Source organism: Miniopterus natalensis, chromosome 10 (genome assembly GCF_054644295.1).
Source record: "Miniopterus natalensis isolate mMinNat1 chromosome 10, mMinNat1.hap1, whole genome shotgun sequence".
Lineage (NCBI taxonomy): Eukaryota > Metazoa > Chordata > Mammalia > Chiroptera > Miniopteridae > Miniopterus > Miniopterus natalensis.
Window position 1 is genome coordinate 42,678,948 of NC_142090.1, and position 11,399 is coordinate 42,690,346.

Consider the following 11,399-nt stretch of genomic DNA (forward strand, 5'->3'; position numbering starts at 1 on the left):
CAGCATAGGGAATATAGTCAAAAATATTCTAATATTCTAATAACTATGTATGGTGTCAGATGGGTATGAGATTTTTCGGGATGACCACTTAAGTTTTATAAGGTCTAATCAATGGGGTGCACACCTGAAACTAATATAATATTGTACGTCAAGTGTAATTGAAAAAATTTTAAAAAAGATTAAAAAAATGTTGCATCCAGCACTACCCTCTTGGACATTCAAAATGCACATCAGAATGTTACATACGGAAGTCTAAGAATATACATTAAAGGGACTCCTGTTGAACTTTATTTAATAGAAATTTAAAGAATGGTAGTAAAAGTTAAAGGGTCTGGAAAAGCTACAGAAAATGGAAAAGAAAACATAGTTCAAGATGAGTAGTAGGGTTGCTAAACAGATCTAAAGGCTCAATTGAGAGTTTAGAAATCATAAATCAACATGAGCCAATTGACAGGCTTTTGTGACTTTTCTCCAGGAAAAAGTCATGTGTGGCTTAAAGGTTGGAGATACCTCATCATCAGTAACCTCCATTTACAGTTAAAGAACCAATTATTAATTGGGAAAAGTAAGCTTGTTGTTGAAAGTCAATCTTTTATAATACGATCTAAAAGAAAACACAGTGATACATGGCATCTGGTACATGCTCAACATTTATTGAGTGAACAAAAAAAATGACTGAATAAAAATAAATAAATGAATAAAAAGTAAAATTTTTATTTAGAAGGGAGGTTAAATGAAATCCAAATACTCTACCAAATTGCTCTAGTGTGAGAAGCTACAAGAAAGCAAAGACTGAAAACAAATGATCTATGTGCATTATGTGAAGGAGTAGTTAGCGAGGAACTCTTATTGTTGACAATAACCCTGTTGAAATGTGACTCTTTAAATCTTACAAAATTGCCACTAATAATAAATATACACTGCTCTAAATAACAACAACAAAAAGTATCCCTGGGAGTCCCTAAGACTTTGAGGAGCCTCTGCCCACACTTTGAGAATCACTGCTCTAATTACTCTAATTGCACAGTTTTTTTAATGCTTCAATTTCCTTTTTGTAAAAATATGGTGGTACTAATTGTATTTCAAAGTGTTCTGAAATTATAACATGAAAAATCCTTCAGTGACAGGTAGAAATCTACACCTGTACAACAAATAGGAAAACACTGCCTACGGGGCATTTGGGAGCCACGATGCTATACAAAGTAATTTGGTTTCTAAAACAAGTTGTTCTAATAGATATTTAGATTTTGTACTTTGCTACTGCAAACAAAACCTCAGAATTTTCTAAGGAAAATTTTAAAATTTTTATGGCTTTGTTAGAGAACATTTTTTTTCGGAAGGGTAAGATGTGAATTCTGGCTCTATTTAAAATGGAGCCATATTTCTCTGAAGCCCATTGCCTAGCTACCTTGGCATTCTTTGATGTATAAGATGGATTCATGTTTTGTTTTTTGGAAAATGTTGAATGTGTCTCATTTTAATGTAATTTAGGTCAGAGGTGGAACTAATTCCAATTGGACATTTTAGAGTCAGAATGTAAAGTTTTTCAAGAGAGACTTCATGATGGGTTATGTGTAATGCAGCTGATCCAACATGAGTCATCTTTGTATACATATTCCGCAGTGGGCTTAATTGCATGTATTCTGTGAAGCTGGAATGGTGGGATACCTCACAGGGCCTATTTCACAACAGTGCACATTGTGCTTAACCTGACAGTGCCTCTGCCTGAAAAGGAGGGATTTGGCGCCAAGGATGGCACAGAAGACTCTGTCCTTAATCCCCAACCAGAGTTCCAGCAGATTGTCCACTCCCTCAAGACCCTCAGACTGGTGACTCTTACGTCTGGCAGTAGCTCTGCTCTAGCCTTTGAGGCCCGGTGGGGGTAGGACACAGATGTTTCTCCCTGATCTGCTTCAAGTTCTGGATTGTATCTTAACATTGCATCTCAGGGTGTTGAGTGGTTGCAGCCTGGATGTCAGAGAAACTGACTGTGTCTGCCTTTGGTGAATGGAGATAATGGGCTGGGTGAGGACAAAACGAGAAAGGGTCTGAAAGTGTTTTGAAAACACTTTAAGTCCCATGTAAGTGTAAGAATTGGTATTCTTGTTATAACTACCTAAACCATCCTTAGTGTGAAGAGTTGCAGTGAATAGGGACCCATCAGGCCTGAGATTCTTTGTTTTTATCATGTCAGGAAAAAGAACATGCTGGATCCTTCCCAGGTCCTCTCGTTAAGCTAATCTGCTCTGTGGAGTTCCTGAAGCTAACCTGATATTGACTTAAAAGCCACTTGACCCCTCACCCCTCCTTTATGTCACAAGTGAAAGGTACAGTCTGGTACTGAACATTTTTATCTCTTTATATTATCCGGTGACTGTTGTGTCACACAAAGTTGATTGCAGCACTTATTATCAATGACTATTTTTAAAATGTTTTATACGTCTTTGACATCTAAAAGTAGCTAATAAAATTATTGAATATACCCTTTATGAGACTATATCAAATACTTTAGTATGCACATGCAACAATTCAAAAATCCTCTATTAATTATTTTTTAGTTAAAAGTAAGCAGAGCCTTAGCACTGAAATTTTGAATTTAGAAACTGGTTCTTGAGTGAAACCTTAACTTCTTTGTGTTTAATTAAACTTCAATTGCTCCACTTAAAAAGGTCACCTAAATTTGGAAAAGACAACTGATTCTAATTGTGACAATCTCATGCTTGCTGAATTTTATAAGAAAGGTTATAGCACTTTTTTCCATTTACTAAGTAGCATTTATCCATACTTTCACAACAGTGTCACACCAAAAAAATCTTGGGTTTTAAAGAAATGAGGCAAAAGTATTTTAATGGATTAGGCTTTGATTCTTTGTCTCAATAGCTGTATCAGCTTGTTGTGTGCAGATATTTTAAACTATGTACTCCTAGTTTTCTTTGCTGCAATAATGGAACTATTTTTCCTGTGGGCCTGTTAGAGGTGTTGCAGGTTGAATAAGAGAATATCCGTAAAGCACTTAGAGTTTCTAGAGATAGCTGGATCATAATTAAAGTGACTTTATTTCTTGAAAGCCAAGGTAGAATAAACTGGGTGACTGAGAGAGAAGGCTCAACAGGAGTCAAGGCAGAGGAACTTGAAGAAGGTGCTCTGAGGAACCTGTGCTGGAGTAGCATAGGCTTCTTCAGTTGCATGCTTCCTGTGCCAATATAAAGCTCTTAGGCTAGATGGTATTTATATTATCCTTTGGTTCCATAGAAAATGGGATGTCAGTTCTAAGCTCATGACTGAGCACTGCACAAAAGGATCCAGCTAGCTTGTGAACCCTGTCAACTTATACAAGTTTATATACAAGTATTGGGTAAAATGAGAGAAATATTTTAGCCAAACATCATTGTAGCCCAGAACATCTCACATAGACTACTATTCAAGCATAAAGTGGATTTTTTTTTTTACTCCAGTAAAAAAATTATTTTTTATTTATATATAATTTTAAAAACAGGTATTACTTTCATTTTGTGACTTTTCTCACATATCTGAGTGGTAATTTCAAATACTATGGAATTATTGCAATGCTTAAAATGCAGTTTTGCCTTACATCAAAATAACAGTCTGAGCTGTCACGTTCCCATGGGCATCTCTGAAAGGAAAAGGGTGACCTATCCTAGTACAGAATTAGGGAAAGAGGGATAGAGATAGGGAGGGCTGACACCACTGTAGTTGCTTCTGCAGTTGCACCGATAAAGACAGGAGGAAGTACGCCAGACTGAGTTTTGAACTCCTTGATCTACCAGCAAGACAGGAAAATAGAGCTGAAGAACATATCAGCAGTTTCTTAAGAACAGATGAACAGTGTTATGGAAGTTGAACTGGGTTCTGTTCTCCAGTGTTTCTAGCAAAAAAGTTTGTCCTCCTGTTTCAGATATAATGACCACACTAAGAATTTAGAATGTCTCATAAGGTTTATTTTTTAAAGCTTCTAGGATATAAGTCCTTATGTCAGAATCTTGAACAAAATACAACTTAGTTATGGAAGACTTTCAGAAAATGGCATTTCATCTCCAAGTCTAGCTAACACACCAGTTACTTTAAAGGACTAGTTCTAGGATTCTTTACTGTCCTGTTAATGGTGAGGATGTCCCCAGTACAGAGGGACCTAGCTATAACACATGGCCCAAGAGAAGCTGGCTAGTGATTTTCCCCTCCTCTGTTTTCTCTGTACCCAATAGCCCTTATTCTCTATTCCATTGCTTTTAAGAAAGGATTTGATCAATTCCTTTCTCCAAAGACGCAGAAAGAGAAAATGATGAACAAAGGTTTAATGTGTTCTTTTTTTCTTCAGGAGTATTCTCATTAGGGAAACTAAGGAATGAAACTCTACTTATAGAATTTCAAGCATCAACTATCCCAATTGGAAGGAATTTGGGGTGGCAAGGAGAATATTGTCTATTCTATCTAGCTGTGTCTCTGCTTTTAGCAAGGCAAACCCCAGTGGGTTCCCACTCACATGGCCCTTCAGAAATCACACTTGTCCGTGTTGTGTGTCAGGGAAAATGGCTGAGTGGAGGAGGCATGTCCTTGTGTCCTGTCTGGTACCACCTCAGGGATTGGGTCTAATGTGACTTTACAGCAGTTACACGAGTTTCCAAGATGAAGACCCTCTTGGTGAGGGTGGAGTCAGCATACCTGGAACAGGGGCCATTTGCTAAGAAGGGTAGCTGTCTTTTTTCAGGATGACTTTTATCAAGAAAGCAAAGGGAAATTTTTATTGCACAGTTGCAACAGATTATAGTAAAAAATACCAAAGCAATATTAAGTATGAAACTATCCTCCTTCCCTTTATCCAGAAAATGCAAGACTCTTAAGTATTGTTTCCTCCTTGTTTGTCATGGACTTACTTGTGTCCTTGTTAAATTGTGGACTAATGTGAGAGTGAGCCCCCCAAAGCTGTGGAGCAACCTGCACAACTCTTTTTCCTTTTTTTCTTATGTGTTAATTTTTACCTGAGGATATTTTTTCCATTGATTTTTAGAGAGAGTGGAAGGGAGGGAGGGTGGGGAAGACAGAGAGAGAGAGAGAGAGAGACTGATGTGAGAGAGACACGTCGATTGGTTGCCTTCCACACTTACCCCAACCGGATCGGGGATCAAACCTGCAACACTAGGTATGTGCCCTGAATAACTATTTCTTTATTTCCTTGAAAAATCTACTAATCAAGGACACCTAATCTTTCTAACAATAACAGCTTATTCTGTGAAGGACACTTGGATACTTCATGTTGAAAAGTTAGAAGTCACATTGTTTTTGAGGGTCTCTAATAATTGCCGTTAGAGACATATAAACTAATGTTTTTAGAATGGAAAGAAGGAAATAATTCCAACTGGGGAAGCAAATTATATTGATAGTAACTATAATAGCAGCAGATAGTCAACTCTTCAGTTAAGCCCTAAATGTACACCCGTGCTTAACCTTGAGACATAAATGTCTGTTTCAAAGGGGGGAAATTATAGTAGGTGATAGTTCTGTGCCAATGTCACCATTGATTACAAAAATAGACTTTCAGTAAGATATTTACAAATCTTATTTGTCTCACGTTCTTCACCTGCATAATGAGGCTGATGATACCCGTGGATCACATATTTCACAGGAAAACTTCGAATGAGAACAGACGCATGGGCGCACTAAGCTGTTTTTTGGCAAACAGCAGCGAGCAGCAGTAAGGTATTGCTATGCATTCTGACATTGCCATTATGTCTTGGCATTGGTTGTGTGTTGAAATATATTTCATAAGCATTTTTGGAGGTGAATTTAGGTTTTTTGAAATAGTGGCATATTTTTAGTAATTTCAAATGGGAAAAGTTCAAATAAGCTTTGTTAGGCTCTAATATATTCAGACATGTTCAGCATACAAAAACTATCTTGCCTTGTGAATGCCAGGCTAGAAGGAGGGATACAAAGATGAAGTTGTCCAGACCTCTGCCCTCATGGCTCTTCCAATGTACTAGGGGAGACTGTTGTTTAAACACGATTTTAGCATCATGAGAGACTTAATAAAAATATTGGGTTGGCAAGGAGGGAATATAAATTACAAGTGTGATAATTAGAAAAGGAAATTATACCAACAGTAACAACAATAATGATAATAGCTATGATTTTTAGAGTCTTTTTATATTCAAGACACACTAAAAATGTTATCACATTACCTCCCTCCAAAAATCTATGAAATAATTATTGTTCTTATAGATGCAGAAACTGAGGCTTAGACAGATAAAATGACTTGTGCAAGATGGCATGGCTAGAAAAGGTAGAAGCAAGGTACTGAGTTTGAGTCCATCTAACATCAAAACCCATGTTCTTTCTACTCTGCCACCATGCATCTCAGTAACAATGCCATTCTAGAAACATATTATAGTGATGTTCAACTATTTTTGAATCTTTTAGAGAGACAATTTCCCTGATACCAGCCATGACTCTGTGATATCTCCATGGCTATTCAAAGACCATTGAGGTGAGAAGATAGGAGCCCTGTGCACCAGCAAGCATGAGGTCCATGTGGAGAACTACTCTCTAGTCTACTGGGGCTTATATGGACCTGGCCACCTGACCTAGTATTAGCATCCAACAGGGATTTTTTATTTTCTTTAGAAAGAATTGGGGAGTGGGGAATAGCTTCATCCAGCCATTTCCAAGGGCAAACTAGCTAACTAACATTTATATACACACAGATGGCTTGCATTTCATGCTTTTCTTACTGGAAACTTTTCTTTCTAATGTCTCCTAGGAGACTCTTCTCCAAGAACAAATAAGCAAATTGGAATCTTTACTACATTTTAAATGACTGTATCCCTTCCCTCCCTCCCCTCCCTCCCCTCCCTCCCCTGCCTCCCTCTCTCCCTCCCTCCTTTCTTTCTTTCTCTTTCTTTCTTTCTTTCTTTCTTTCTTTCTTTCTTTCTTTCTTTCTTTCTTTCTTTCTTTCTTTCTTTCTTTCTTTCTTTCTTTCTTTCTTTCTTTCTTTCTTTCTTTCTTTCTTTCTTTCTTTCTTTCTTTCTTTCTTTCTTTCTTTCTTTCTTTCTTTCTTTCTTTCTTTCTTTCTTTCTTTCTTTCTTTCTTTCTTTCTTTCTTTCTTTCTTTCTTTCTTTCTTTCTTTCTTTCTTTCTTCTTCTCTCCCTCTCTCTCTCCCTCTCTCTCCCTCCCCCTCCCTCCCCCCTCCCCTCCCCTCCCCTCCCCTCCCCTCCCCTCCCCTCCCCTCCCCTCCCCTCCCCTCCCCTCCCCTCCCCTCCCCTCCCCTCCCCTCCCCTCCCCTCCCCTCCCCTCCCCTCCCCTCCCCTCCCCTTCCCTTCCCTTCCCTTCCCTTCCCTTCCCTTCCCTTCCCTTCCCTTCCCTTCCCTTCCCTTCCCTTCCCCTCCCTTCCCCTCCCTTCCTTTCCTTTCCTTCCTTCCTTTCTTTCTACTTATACTTTATTCCACTTGTCAAAACTCCAGAGAGCAAGTATCAGACAAACATTCCACCAGGCATCAAAGATCCTCCTCAGCTTTGTGAATTTATAAACTCCAGCTCCACACCACCATCTGGCTTGTTTCTTCATCTTCTTCTTCCTCCTCTCCTCAAGGGGACCGAAGGTGCCCTTCAACAGGCTGTAGACAGAATGACCTTGTTGGGGTCCTTGAGATGAGGAGCTTGCCCTCCTCCAGTTTCATGCAGAGGTTGCTGAAGCAGCTCAGCCGGTCTGTGGTGTTCTCTGTGCTCAGGCTGATCTGGCTGGCAAACTTACGGGGCTTGAACTGCTGGGTGCCCAGGATGACATCGCTCGAGGAGTCTTTCACATGGTACCAAATGTGAGGTACTTGGAACTGGCCAGCAAAACACAGCAGGTCCATCGGCCCAACTTGTAGCTGTTCCTATTCAGCTCGGCAATGACGGCCCCTCGCTGAGAGTTCAGCTTCTGGCACCATCAGCTCCCTTACAGCGCCTGGAGTCCCATCCTTGAGGCTCTTGATGTTGATAAAGGACACTTCCCCACTGGCTCCAGTCATGACATTGCCATGCTCACAACGAACAACCAGGTCAGTGCCCTCTCCAAGCTTCCACCTGCGGTACCCGATACCCGTGTGCAACAGAGGCGATTTAATTCTTACCTCAGGTCCCCTCCATAGCGGGTTTGGGTTGGGGGAGTTGTGTCTTTCTTTTCCCATCCTCAAGCACTGCTGGGAGAAGTTGTGGTTGACATAGGTTGCTTCCATGGCCGGGTTGCGGGGCGACTTGAAGGAATTACCTTCACCTTGAGGTGGTTCGTTGGTGGTATCAGTCAGTCAGGAGGTCAAAGTCAGAGTTATACTTCTTGTCAAAGAAGAGCCTGGACCAGGCTCTCTGGGCAACAATGTCCCAGGAATACACAGAGCTGGTGGAGCTCGTCAGTGTGGCCAGAATGGCCTTGGTGGCAAACACATTCCCCCGGGTTTGTGCCAGGTTTCGGATGACAGGGTCTTCTGTGGTGGTGAGGATGCTCCTGGTGGTGATGCGGCCAAAGGCTTGATCTTAGTTCCAGGGACGCGTAACACTCGATGTCCTTTGGCTCTGAGACTTCCACGTAGTGCCTCTCGGAAAGTCCATTTCCTCTTTCACCTCCCAGTCACTACACACTTCAACCGAAGAGCTTCGGGGTTTCTGTGATTTCTGGTCCCATTTCTGCCTCCAAATGGTTTCTGAGCTTTTTTCCTGCAGTCGCGTGCATTTTCTGTCTCTCTGCTGGCGCGCTCAGGCAGGGTCCGCAGAGTGAGCCGCGCGGGTTCCGTGCGTCTTCGTCTCCGCGGAGGTCCCCCCGCGCGGAGCGCATCCGATTCCGCGGGTGGGCGCCGGTGCGCTCGCCGCGCCCGTGGCGGGGTCGGGCTCCGCCGCCGTCCCGGAGCCGAGCGCGCTGACTTCAACGCCACGCTGGGCGGACGGCTCATTGGTGCGCCTCTCGTCTTCGTCTGTGGCACGCGTCCCGACTGCAACCGCTCCTAGCCGGTCTCCTTTGCTGAGTGGTTGGTAGGGCATATCGCGAAACTGCTCGGGACCGCACGGGGACCCCAACCTGAGGGCTTGCGTCGGATCACGGGTGTCATGAACTTGGCCATCTAAAACCTGCAATGGCCTCCCCCAGCCCAGATGGCGAAAAATAGTTGGGCCAGAGAGTTCGCTATCGGCTGCACTCCGAGGAGCCAGGAAAGGAGGGCTCAACGACTATTTTCTAAGACAAATATTCTGAATAAAGGAGTTTTTCTGATTACTGAGTTTATTATATGAAAAATTTTACAAAGATATAAAAGTTGCATAACCATTTAGCTATGGTTGTAAATCAATTGTCGCTTTTTAATAGTAAAAATTATATGACACTGGAAGGGGTTTGTGACTGTGCTGTATTTGTAGTATGCAAAGAAATCTGACACAATTTTCATCCTAATGTGAAAAAACTTTAAGAACAATATATTCTGATCGTATTATTCTTACTTTAGAATCTGATAGGAGGAAAACCTCTGCCCAATGGAATGACCGTTTAGAAACAGCACAAATTAAACAAGAAGTTGTGTTTAAAGTATGATTCTTCTGTAACCAGCAGGGTGGCTAACATCTGTGGTGGCGGATGGCGCATTGTTGGTTTGTTGAAACCTCTAAATACAGAAGCAATATTTGTTTTTTCCAGTGTGGTCAGGAGCCTGAATTCTTATTCCAACATAGTCACCAGGATGGCTGGTATAGTTACCAAGAATGATAAATGACTTTACTGTGTTAGCACTTTGTTATTAAGTTCTACTTTAGCTCTTGTAATGGAGTTCAAATTGTGCCAGCCGTCTTTTATTAGTCAGTCCCATGGGATTTTTATTATTATTTTGAACAAGATCTATTTTTGTTTAATTCTATGGGAACCACACATACTTTGTACATTTGCCGGAAATTTATTTTCCAATGAGTATTACTCAATTCTAAATAAGTACATTCTGCATTTTTATGCTGGGACATAGTAGGGTTTGTTCAATTAGGAACACCATTTAAAGTTACATAATGTAGCCTCAACTTTTTTGTAACTCTAATGTTCTGGTAACTAAAAGTGTGTTTGGGTTTTGTTTATTATCTTTCATAGTGATTAATTTTAAATAAAAACATCTTTTTTAAAAAAAGTCATTAAGAACTGATTTATTAAAAGTGTTAAGCTAAAATTAAAAGTTGAAATGAGAGTCAAGAAACATTTATTTGGAATCAAATAATTAATTTGGGGAGCATAGATTCAGGTAGAAACCCAAGTAATGTCCCAATTACAGGGTGAAGGCAAGGGGTTTTTATGAGAAAAGGAAAGAAATAACTGACACACACACAGAAAGAATTCCTACAGGAGCTGCCCTGCTGAGCTACTCTTGGCTATACATGATTGGTTACTGATTCTATCTTCAGATAGAGAGTTCACAATCGTCAGTTCTTGTGGTCAGGATGTCCACTGTCCTGCTGGTTTTACAAACACATGTAAGACAATGTTGGTTTGACCCATTACAATGTTTGGCCCAGTGCAAACAGTCCAAAGTTTCAAGGAGGAAGATGTGCAGGGCAGTTCCTCTGGAATGGCGGCTCCGACTCCGTTTTGAAATGGCTCCACTTATGGCATTTTTCATACAACTGCTCAATGCACTTATTCATGCACAGAGATAAACATCATGTTAGCTAGAGTAACCAGAAAATTAACATCACAACGTCACCTGTTCTTTAACAGCAGAAAAAAAAGGAAACATTTTTTACCAAAATTTTGGTGCATGACATACATGGAAATCTTGAGCCTGTTTCCAGAGGTGGAAGACCTCTTGTTCTACTGCACTATGTGTCAGACTATGGATATTAACACTATGCTTCTTTGACCTCACAGAAGCAGAATATTTTCACTTGCAACAAAGCTTAACTCCCAGGACTGGAAGAAGAAAAAGAGGCAATCTTATTACAAGACAAGGCCTTTGAGTGTCTCAGACCCTGAAGGATCCATAGAGGTTACATTCCATTCAATGGAACAATAGAATTTTTGAGCAAAACTGTCTCAGAAAAATCTATAGAAAAGGATGAATCCTGTACTAACGCTTAAAAAAATAATAAAATTACAAAACCCTTTTACAAAGCTTCTACAAAGACTGTTTTCAGAGCACCAAGAAGAAAACTGAGGGGATTTTTAGTAAATGTCATTTATTCTCTTAGCAAAAAAGAAAATAGAGCAGGGATATTTTTGTTTGTTTGTTTGGTTGACTGGTTGATTTAGTTTGGTCTGGCTTTTTATTGTAGAGACAAACAATTGGAAGACTATATGACTTAAACTAGTCATGAAAGTATTTGCCCAAATATCTAAGGCATGAAATAAACTTATGGATTTTGTTTTGTTTTACCAGATTTTT

The 11,399-nt window shown here is 40.3% G+C and overlaps 1 pseudogene; it reads right to left on the reverse strand.

The window, feature by feature from the left end:
• Positions 1-7,598: 7,598 nt before the first annotated feature.
• On the reverse strand, positions 7,599-9,110 carry LOC107530832 (eukaryotic translation initiation factor 3 subunit D pseudogene; annotated as a pseudogene).
• Between the last annotated feature and the right edge of the window lie 2,289 nt (positions 9,111-11,399).